General features: G+C 45.0%; 1 protein-coding gene across 1 annotated transcript in view; it reads left to right on the top strand.

Moving 5' to 3' along the window:
• The first annotated feature begins 821 nt into the window (after positions 1-821).
• The window catches only part of brinp2 (bone morphogenetic protein/retinoic acid inducible neural-specific 2), a 151,434-nt gene continuing 140,659 nt past the window's right edge, over positions 822-11,596 (top strand). The window contains exon 1 of the mRNA XM_058065287.2: positions 822-1,333. The gene's annotated coding sequence lies outside the window, so the exon portion shown is untranslated. The remainder of the gene's footprint in view (positions 1,334-11,596) is intronic.

Below are 11,596 nucleotides of genomic sequence, written 5' to 3'. Positions count from 1 at the left end.
TTACATTAACAATAAATACGATTTACATTCATGTGACGTCTCTGTGCCTGGAGGTTTGGAGGTTTTGGCGTAAAGTGCGATGCAGCGCCTACCTGAGGGGAGGGGATTGAACAGTTTGTGGCGGGGTCTGCACTGAGGTTCCTGGCCCTGGATCAGTACAGGTCACCAATAATTCTGTGATATATTTTGTTTTGTAATAATAATATGAGTAGTTTTTATAATGTGCGTGATATATTGTGCTGTGTAAAAATAATATGTAATATTTTTCAAATTTTAAAAAAATTATTGTGTGCAATAATATGTTGTGTAGTAATTGTATTTTATGTGTAATGGTATTGTGTCTAATAATACAATGTGTGTTATGTTGTGCTGTGTAATATGATATGATAATACACTATGTTGTAGGTAATAATCATGTGTGCATTGTCTGTGTAATTATTGTGTATATTTTTTAAAAATATGCTTTAAATAATTCCATTTTGTGTAATAATAAAACTTTTAATATGTTATCTTGTATGTAAATAATGTTCATTTTGTGTGTAATAATAGTAATAATTATGTTTTTGTGTATAATACTATGGTGTGTATTTCTTGTGTTGTGTAGCGTTTTTTTGTGTAATAATATTATGTTGCATAATAATAGTGTGTGTTTATTGTGTGGAATAACGTGTGGGATATTATTGTGTTGTGTCTCTTCTTCCTTGTATGCAAAGATAAGCCAATGAGGGCGAGGAGAGGGCGTGGTCAGAGCAGGCAGTGATGCAAATGCAGGCCAATGAAAACGAGGAGGGGGCGTGGTCAGAAGAGGCGGTGATGCTGAGAGGAGAGGAGGAAAAAGCAGAGAAGAGAAGCAGACGGAAGGACAGATGCAGAGGAAAAAAAGACGTTTTTTTAAATTAATTTCGGACAAAGAGAAGCTCACTTTACCTGCCAGTTATCATCACCAGGACGCCCTTAAAGAGTAAGGAATGAAAAAGGAGAAAATGGCAGGTGGAATGTCGCCGTAAAGAAGCATGTTGATGGACAAAAGTCAGCATAGAAGATTCCTTGGATTATTTTTCATCTCCACATATGAAAACTTGATGACTTTCCCAAACTACTGGATTGTTCTTCTCACCGTGGATTCGAGCAGAACCATATCTCTGAAAAAACACTATTAATAAAGTGTTTCGCGAGAACACAATAAGAATAAAAATGACTTTATTTGTCAGAATAATCAACGAGTGCAGCCCAAACAGGATCTAGGAGGACAACAAGCTACTGTATTTCCTTTCCCCGCTCCTGATCTCCTCACCAACATCACCGCTTGGACTGGAGGATCTTCACAACCTACGTGAGTTCTCCTGTGCACCTTTTAACAATTCGTATCCATGTTTATACATTAAAAAGTGTGTGTTCGGTCATGTCACGTACTGTTACGCACGGCGCACTGGCTCGGTTTTATGCGCACATTGCAGCAACAATAGCGGCAGGTTTTAAAGGGTGTGTTTTTTGCATCAGGTGGATGGAGTCTTGCTCTGCTACTAAAGCTATGCAAACATTCAACATTTCTACCCGATGAAGAATAAAGAATAAAGGTTGGAACATGTGATGTGTCTCTTCCTGGCGAGGGAAGACTTCAAAAGTAGAATCATTGACGACTCCACGTTGGGATGACTTCATTTTCCCATGAATGTGAAGACCAGGAGTGAGTGATGTTTAGTGTTGCATGGTTGAAGGTGTTTATTGATATGATTGGGATGCACAAGGGCTTTGAATAGGTTGCTGGTCGGAGTGACAAAGGTAGAACAGGTGAACATTTGCACGCTGTTAAGGTTCTAAGTTGTTTATTCATTTTACAATATGAATATCAGTATTCATTCAGTATATATATACGCACAGGAAACACTAACTATCACAGGTTGTGAGTCATACAGTATATATATATGGAAGAGTGCCGTGCAGATTTGCAGGTAAAGTTCATGTATGTCTGCAGATTATTTTACCGGAATGGGTGTGCAGCCCACATTTCAATGTACTTTTTAGCTCTGCATGCATGTTATTATGGGTGTGTGTTGTAGCAGTCACCCTGGATGCCCACTCAAGCTTGGAAGTGGAACGTTTAAGCACTTAAAGAAAGGACAGCACACTGATTTTGCCGAAGGAAAAAGGATGCTTTGCAGCATAAAGTGCATTATATTATCAATAACAATAATAATATAGATAATAATAATAAATATTAATAAGTGAAAGACACGACTACGTCTTATTGTCTTGCCGTTATATAAGCAAATGTGGTTATTTGTAGCTCTAAAACATGTTTAACGATTGCAGCATGATGTGCATGAGTGCTCACAAATTCATAATTTCAAAATGTTTAATTTTTTAATTTAAATTTAAATTAAATGTAATTAATTATTTTTTATTTTTAATTTAATTACATTTTATTTATTTTTTTAATTAAATTATTATTTTTTTAATTTTATTTTTATTTGTAATACATGTTGACGAGGAACATTATATGATTACACAATTCAGTATATCCGAAAAGGACTAGGAACAAGCAGATACCCTTTGTCCATGTCTTCCTGTCTTGAAATATTATGAAATGTTTCCCACGAGGAAGAGAGAAGGATAGTTAAGGTGCAGATGGTGCAATAGATATAAAAGCAATCGTTTATGCAGTGATGAAGGAAAAGAAAATGTTTTTAAAAAGTGGAAAATATGTAATCAAATAGACAAGTGAACAACAAAATAAAATAAGAACACATAAAAGAATAGAGATAGAAAATAAGATTAAAAATAAAGAGATTAAATAATAATAAATACAGTTTTGCCTCATGCCTCATTTTGCATGATTTGATTTGGGTTAATGTCCTTTAAACGTCCCAGCCATCGGGCTTGGGATGTCTCCCATGGCTGGACTTAAACAAATGATGTATTAATGACATAATAAAATGGCAGCTTCTGCATTGAAAAATAAGAAAACATGTACATATAATACAAATAATATAAAATAATATGAAAATAAGAATAAAAAAGAAGCCATGAATAACAAGAGCAAATAAAATGAGAATACATGCATTCATAAATTGTTGTTGAACAGTCCTTGGTCTTGCAGAGTTGTTGTTGTACGTATGCTTTGTATTTTTTTGTATATTGTAGGAACATATCCCCCCCAAAGCACAAGTCACCATTTTGCATTGGCTGCTTTTCTCTTATTAATATTTCTCATTAATGTCTCACACGCACACACACAGTATACTGACTCCCCCCGAGATCAAGTGTCCTCCTCTACTGTGTTATTATTGCTATATCTAAAAAATGCTCAGCATGATAAAACACAATATATTTTTAACTGTGCTGCATTTAAGTGTATGACAGTGGAAACATGTCAAGGTAAATCTTCACCCAACATGTCTTAAAAAGTTTGTCTGATTGTGATTCAGAGTGATACGATGGCAGATAAACTAACGCTGGGCCATTTGTGAGGTCTGATTTTTTCTAATAGGCATTTTTTGTGATGCAAATGTATGATGCTTTTGAAGGCATATTGTTTTTAAGAAGCCAAAATCTTTACTTAGTAACTGTACTCAGCAACTAGCTGGAACTGGCACCCAAATCCCACCAGAAGTGGGGAGTGGGTCACTGTTGAAGGACTTCACTGCTTATGGGGGTCCCAAAAATCCCAACTGTCCCTTTAAAGACGCTTAACCCACCCCTCGTCCAATCAGTGCTTTCACTGCAAATATCTTATTTACAATCCAAAGGCCAAAATTATTAATAATTCCTCAGCGTGGTGAGAGTTTGGCTCAACCCGGCTCCCCGATGGCTCCTTAGATTTTTTAGTGGCTAAAATCGATTTCTTACTAAAATTTGTAAATTTAATTTCTTAAATAAAACAATTATATCAAAGTTTTATTGTTTACCCGGCTTACTTTATATGCTTAACTATTCCACTGTCTTCGGGCAAGAGGCAGGGTACACACCCTGGACTGGTGGCCAGCCAATCACAGGGCAGAGATGGCCGAGGGTGGAGTTGTGTCATGATCCATTCTCCCCATGCTATTTTCCTCCTGGTGAGTCTCTCCCTCTGTTTTGCCTGGCCAGCCAACCCCACACCCAGCTCCCTCCAACACACACTCTGCACACCTGCAGCCAATGATTACCTGCCCTGCCTGCTCTACATAAGCCTCCCCCACTCAGTGCCTCTTGTCGGATCGTCTGCAAGCCTGCACGAAGCTCTGCTCTCTGTTTCAGCCCACAGCTCGACTCTGACTCCAGAACCTGACCTGCCCTGATCACGATCTCCGCCTGACCCCTGCCGGTACCTTTGCCTTGTCCTGACCACCTGCCACAACGACCTGACCTGCCCTGACCACGATCTCCGCCTGACCCCTGCCGGTACCTTTGCCTTGTCCTGACCACCTGCCACAACGACCTGACCTGCCCTGACCACGATCTCCGCCTGACCCCTGCCTGTGCCTCTGCTGAATAAAGACTCGTTCCTGACCTCTGCTGGAGCTTCAATAAACATCTTGAACTGTGACGCTCGTGTGGTCCTCGTTCTGTCTGACCCCTGACAGTACGATCCGACCAACATGGACCCAGCGCACAGTTCTCCCAGCAGAGGACCCGAAACACCCTCCGCTATGCAACGCCTGGAATCCACTGAGGGAGAGGTGAGCCGCATGGCTGCTGACATGTCCTCTTTGCTTCAGCTCAGCCAGCAACAACAGCAGCAGATTCAGCAACAACAACAGCAATTGGCTGAGATCGCTAATCTGCTCTCCAACCAGCCACCGCCCGCTGCACCTACCCCACATCAGTCTGATCCGAACATGTCTGATTCTGTTGCTCCATTCTTCACCACCACTACTCCAGAACCCAAGGTCGGCAGCCCTGAACGCTTTGATGGTGATCCTGCACAGGTTCGGGCATTCCTTACCAGCTGTCGACTACAGTTTGCTCTGCAACCTAGAACCTTCGCTACGGAGGGAGCGAGGGTGGGTTTCGCAATCACACATCTGACTGGCCGTGCACGACTCTGGGGAACGGCTGAATTTGAACGCCAGACAGCTGTGTGCTCTTCCTTCAACCTGTTCGCTGAGGAGATGCTGAAGGTCTTCGACTTGGGATCGTCTACAGATGAGGCATCACAGGCTCTGATGACGATCCGTCAAGGTCGAAGGTCAGTGGCAGACTACTCAATCAACTTCCGAACCCTGGCGAGACGCAGTTCTTGGAATATGGAGGCCTTGGTGGATGTCTTCCTCCATAGCCTGGCAGACTACTTGAAGGACGAGCTGGTTTCCCATGATCGACCTTCCACCCTGGATGAAGCAATCGCCCTAGCTGTCCGCATTGACCGCAGGATCCAGACCCGCCGTCAAGAGAGAGGGCGCCAGACTCTTCGTGATCGCCGATCTCTGACCACGCACTCAACCTCTGCGTCGGCTGATCACGTTAAACCCATGGAGATCGGTCGTGCTTCGCTCTCCCCCGAAGAGCGCCAGCATCGCTTCGACTTCAACCTGTGCCTGTACTGCGGAGGAGAAGGGCATCGTGTCGTCACTTGTCCAGTAAAAAGACGGGGCTCACCGGAAGTAGGAGGGGTCCGGCTGAGCCCAACAAACCTGCAATCCTCCAACTTCAGTAAACCTCTTTTCAAAGTTTCTCTTCACTCTCCCAATGTAACCAACACCCTGTCCGCTCTGATAGACTCTGGTGCTGAAGCCAACCTGATGGACACTGATTTAGCTTGCCAGTTGGGAGTTGAGAGTCGCCCCTTACCCAAACCCATTCCCGTCCGCGCTCTGAATGGCCATCTTCTGGGCACCATCACCAGTATCACCTCACCCATTTCCATGATGATCTCAGGCAACCACCGTGAGACAATCAGCTTCCACCTACTTCGCTCACCCAATCAACCTCTCATCCTAGGCTCCCCTTGGCTCCGCCTGCACAATCCTCACCTTGATTGGGTCTCTGGGACCATCAAGGAATGGGGTGGGAGATGCCATCAGACCTGTTTACACTCTGCCTCTCTGCACCGCAGCCCAGTCCCACCTGCTTCCGCTATTGATGTTTCCAACGTTCCTGAGTGCTATCGCGATCTACGCGAGGTATTTAACAAATCCAAAGCCATGTCCCTGCCACCACACCGTCCCTATGACTGTTCCATTGACCTCCTCCCAGGCACCACTCCACCCAAGGGCCGTCTGTATTCTTTGTCTGCTCCTGAACGAAAGGCTATGGACGATTACATTAGTAACTCCTTGTCTGCTGGTATCATTCGCCCCTCTTCCTCTCCAGCCGGTGCCGGATTCTTCTTCGTGGGGAAGAAAGATGGCTCACTTCGACCCTGCATCGATTACCGTGGACTGAATGACATCACAGTCAAGAACCGGTACCCCTTGCCTCTTTTGACCTCTGCTTTTGAGCTACTCCAGGGAGCCACCATCTTCACAAAATTGGATCTCAGGAACGCCTACCACCTTGTCCGAGTCCGAGAGGGGGATGAATGGAAGACGGCCTTCAACACCCCATCCGGCCACTATGAGTACCTGGTCATGCCATTTGGCCTCACCAACGCTCCAGCTGTGTTCCAGGCCCTGGTGAATGATGTGTTGCGAGACATGCTGAATAAGTTTGTTTTCGTTTACCTGGATGATATTTTGATTTTTTCCAAGAATATGTCCGAACACATCTGCCATGTCCAGCGGGTCCTCCGCCGCCTCCTGGAGAACTCCCTCTATGTCAAGGCGGAGAAATGCGAGTTTCACGTCAAGTCAGCAACCTTCCTGGGGTTCATCGTGGCAGATGGCAGTATCCAGATGGACCCAGCGAAGGTCTCGGCGGTGACAGACTGGCCTGTTCCGGAGAACAGAAAGAAGTTGCAGCAGTTTCTGGGGTTCGCCAACTTCTATCGGAGATTCATCCGGAACTACAGCACAGTCGCTGCTCCTTTGACTGCACTGACCAGTACCAAGCAGCCCTTCGCTTGGACCCCAGAGGCTAACAAGGCCTTTGCCACCCTGAAGGACCGGTTCACCTCAGCTCCCATCCTCCAGATGCCGGATGCTGACCGACAATTCGTCGTGGAGGTGGATGCGTCTGATGTAGGAGTCGGGGCTGTCCTCTCTCAACGGGCAGGGGAGGACAATAAATTACATCCTTGTGCGTTCTTTTCCCGTCGACTGTCCCCTGCAGAACGCAATTATGACATTGGCAACCGTGAACTACTAGCGGTCAAGCTAGCCTTGGAGGAGTGGCGCCACTGGCTGGAGGGAACCACAGTCCCGTTCCTGGTATGGACCGATCATAAGAATCTTGAGTACATCCGCTCTGCTAAACGTCTGAACCCAAGGCAGTCCCGCTGGGCTTTATTCTTCACCCGTTTTAACTTCACTCTGTCATATCGTCCTGGTTCACGTAACACCAAACCAGATGCTCTTTCCCGCCAGTTCCAGATTGACGACACACATTCCACAGAGCCTGCCCCAATCCTGCCTGATCCCTGCATGGTAGCAGTCCTGACCTGGGGGGTGGAGGAACAGGTTCGACAGGCCCTCCGAGATCAGCCCGGCCCTAGTGCGTGCCCTGACGGCCTGCTCTTTGTTCCGGAGAATCTTCGATCCCAGGTCATACAATGGGGTCATGACTCCCGTTTTGCCTGCCACCCTGGCTCCGCTCGCACCAACCATCTCCTCGCTCAGCGCTTCTGGTGGCCTTCGATGAAGAGGGATGTCAAGGAATTTGTGCGAGCGTGTCCAACCTGCAACCAAAACAAGTCCACCAACCAGCCTCCTGCCGGACTACTCCAGCCTCTGCCTGTGCCCACTCGTCCCTGGTCCCATGTCTCTTTGGATTTTGTCACAGGCCTGCCTGCATCTAACGGTATGACAGTCATTCTTACAGTTGTTGACAGATTCAGTAAAATGGCACATTTCATTCCGCTACCTAAATTACCATCTGCCAAAGAGACTGCACAGTTGGTCATCGACCATGTGTTTCGCATTCATGGATTGCCAAGAGACGTTGTCTCAGACCGAGGGCCACAATTCACCTCCACTTTCTGGAAGGAGTTCTGCCATCTCCTAGGAGCTACTGTGAGCCTAACCTCTGGTTTCCACCCCCAATCTAACGGCCAATCTGAGAGAGCTAATCAGGAGCTAGGAAAAGCACTGAGGTGCATGGCCTCTCACAAACCTCAAGCCTGGACACAACAGTTGACATGGATCGAATATGCCCATAACTCCCTCATCTCTTCTGCTACTGGCATGTCACCCTTCATGTGTGTCTATGGCTACCAGCCACCTGTGTTTTCCAGTCAGGAAGAAGAGGCCACCTGTCCATCTGCCCAGGCCAATGCACGCAGATGCCGCCGAACCTGGTCCCGAGCCCGTGCTACACTCCTCAAGTCGGTCAGCAGCTATACCACCAGTGCCAACCGCAGGAGAGCCCCAGCACCAACATACCGGGTTGGCCAGAAGGTGTGGCTGATGGCCAAGGATCTGCCTCTTCGGGTGGAGTCGAAGAAGCTGGCTCCTCGCTACCTTGGTCCCTTCCCCATCCAAAGGGTCATCAGTCCATCTGCAGTCCGACTTAAACTTCCCCGATCCATGAAGGTACACCCAACTTTCAATGTTTCTAGAGTGAAACCTTTCCAGGAGAGTCCACTGGTCCGCCCGACACCTGCTCCCCCTCCTCCTCGTCTCATCAATGGAGATCCTGTCTACACCGTCCGGCGCTTGCTCCGCTCCAGACGATGGGGTCGAGGCATTCACTACCTCGTCGATTGGGAGGGCTACGGTCCAGAGGAGAGGAGCTGGGTGCCATCAAACAGGATCCTGGACCGAACTCTCATTAGAGAATTCCATCAGCAGCATCCTGACCAGCCTGCCGTTCGACGGGGCCGCCCACCTCGCCAGGCCACCCAGCCAAGACCACCTGAACCCAAATAGTCTGCAGCCGACTCTGACCTGTCAGAGGAATTCTAGCACACCACCAGCTTTGGGGACGTCAGGAGCCGTCCCTTGAGGGGGGGGTTCTGTCATGATCCATTCTCCCCATGCTATTTTCCTCCTGGTGAGTCTCTCCCTCTGTTTTGCCTGGCCAGCCAACCCCACACCCAGCTCCCTCCAACACACACTCTGCACACCTGCAGCCAATGATTACCTGCCCTGCCTGCTCTACATAAGCCTCCCCCACTCAGTGCCTCTTGTCGGATCGTCTGCAAGCCTGCACGAAGCTCTGCTCTCTGTTTCAGCCCACAGCTCGACTCTGACTCCAGAACCTGACCTGCCCTGATCACGATCTCCGCCTGACCCCTGCCGGTACCTTTGCCTTGTCCTGACCACCTGCCACAACGACCTGACCTGCCCTGACCACGATCTCCGCCTGACCCCTGCCGGTACCTTTGCCTTGTCCTGACCACCTGCCACAACGACCTGACCTGCCCTGACCACGATCTCCGCCTGACCCCTGCCTGTGCCTCTGCTGAATAAAGACTCGTTCCTGACCTCTGCTGGAGCTTCAATAAACATCTTGAACTGTGACGCTCGTGTGGTCCTCGTTCTGTCTGACCCCTGACAAGTTGAACTACTGCTCTTTTTCCTCATCTTTCCAGCTAGCTTGAAGGCAGCATACAAGCAACCTTAGTGAGTTTAAGCGGCTTAAAAAAATGGATGGATAGATGGAAGTTGTCTTGTGGTTGAATACAGACATTTTTATTAGTAAAAAAATATGCAAATTTAAGCAAATGTTACACATTTTAGCCTAAATTTAGCTTTTTTAATGGCTTAAGGCATTCAGAAGACACATTCAAAGACAATAATGTGTAGTTTGCTGCACTGGTCAGCAGGTGTCAGCAATGTTACACTGATGAGACAGTAGCCATACCACAGGAAGTAAAAAAAAATAACAACAACAGGAAGAATCTATCCCAATGCTAACGTGTGTGAATCTATATTATGTTTCATTTTAAAAGGAGTGTACCGGTGTCTACAGGAGTGCTATTTCATGTATAGAGGGCTCTAACAATGTAAAAATCCAATTTAGAAGATCTTAAACAGGTTGTCTATACTCTATAAAATATTGCATTCATAAATAAGGAATCCTACTTTGAGGAATTTCAGTTATAACGAAACAAGGGCAGACATTTAAATAATCAAACTATTCGTTGTATCGAATGTGGAGAAACTATTTCATTCATGAATGTTTTTTTATTGCTTTTTATTTTAAAGTTTGCGCAGTACAGTTGACTATGCGGTACAGCGAGGAGGGATGGATGGATCCTTCCCCTTCCTGGTGGTTTCCTTGGCTTTAGGGAAGAAGTTAAAGTCATGAAGTAGCAATTCCACTGTAGCATTGGCAAGTCCTTGTTGCATTGAAGCAGTGCCAGGCATTAGTGTGTGTGTGTGTGTTTTTTTTAAAGGAATGTTTTAGTGAGAAACAACAAAGTTTGAAGAACCTAGTGCTCGTTCTCTTTCTTTTGTACATAAAAGCCCCCGTCTCCTCTTAAGGAGACGCCACTTGCATCTTCTGCCAGCTTTAGGTAGAGATGAAGAAAATGTCCCTGGTTAACAGTGTGAATACGTTGTGATATTCCCTGTGGATATTTATCATGTACTGCTATTTTATATACAACACTTTACACCACTGCTTCTCAAATGGTGGCGCGGAACCCCTGGGGTGGAGGGGGGTATCATGTTGAAGTGTCAGGGGGTGAGAGGCAGGTAGGACTATCAATATTCGTACAGACCGGTCAACATGTATAAATTTGTCGTACTCAGTCGTACCTGGGCTTCCATTACACCTGACTACGGCCATGCACTGATTGCTTCCATGCCACGCCGCATTGATGCAGTAATTCATGCAAAGGGAGGCCAACCAAATATTGAGTGCATGGAAATGAACATTTCTGTTTAAAATATCATTTTTTCATGGATCTTATGTAATATTCTAATTTTCTGTTTGGATTATCATGATCTATAAGCCATCAACATTTCAAATAATAATAATAAATAATAATAAATAATAATAAATAATACATAATTTTAATAATACATAATTTTAATAATAAATTATTATAGAATTATAATCTAATAATTAAATATAATTAAAAATTATCATATTATTATACATAATTAAAAAATTATATACTTTTTAGTACATTATATATAAATTAATAAATTATATAATAAAAATTATAACATTATAAATTATATATATAATATACATTTGGTTTCACATTCTGAAATAAGTAACAAAATTTTTTAATGATATTCACATTTTTTTTTAGATATAACTGTACATGCAAAAGATCGATGCCGAGCTCTTATCAAATGCACTTCTGCCACCTCGTGGCCGTTTTTATGATACTTTTAGTGAATCATCACCTTTTTTTGTCTCCTGTGCCAAAAAAACACAAATTATGTAAAATACTTTGTAAATCCGTAAAAATACTTTGGTATTGAATGAGTTAATGAGAAGATGATGCAGTTTTAGTTTGTGGTGGTATGCCACTGTGTAGTGTGAGGACCATGATGTTACCCGGCATGTCTTGCGGGGGTTAGCATGTACTAAGCGTTATTTTGATACCCGCATAATTTGT

Source organism: Doryrhamphus excisus, linkage group LG11 (genome assembly GCF_037039965.1).
Source record: "Doryrhamphus excisus strain RoL-2023G ecotype Guam linkage group LG11, RoL_Dexc_Guam_v1.1, whole genome shotgun sequence".
In the NCBI taxonomy this organism is placed as follows: Eukaryota; Metazoa; Chordata; class Actinopteri; order Syngnathiformes; family Syngnathidae; genus Doryrhamphus; species Doryrhamphus excisus.
The sequence above is the reverse complement of the archived record's forward strand: the minus strand, read 5'-3'. Positions and strand labels throughout refer to the sequence as shown.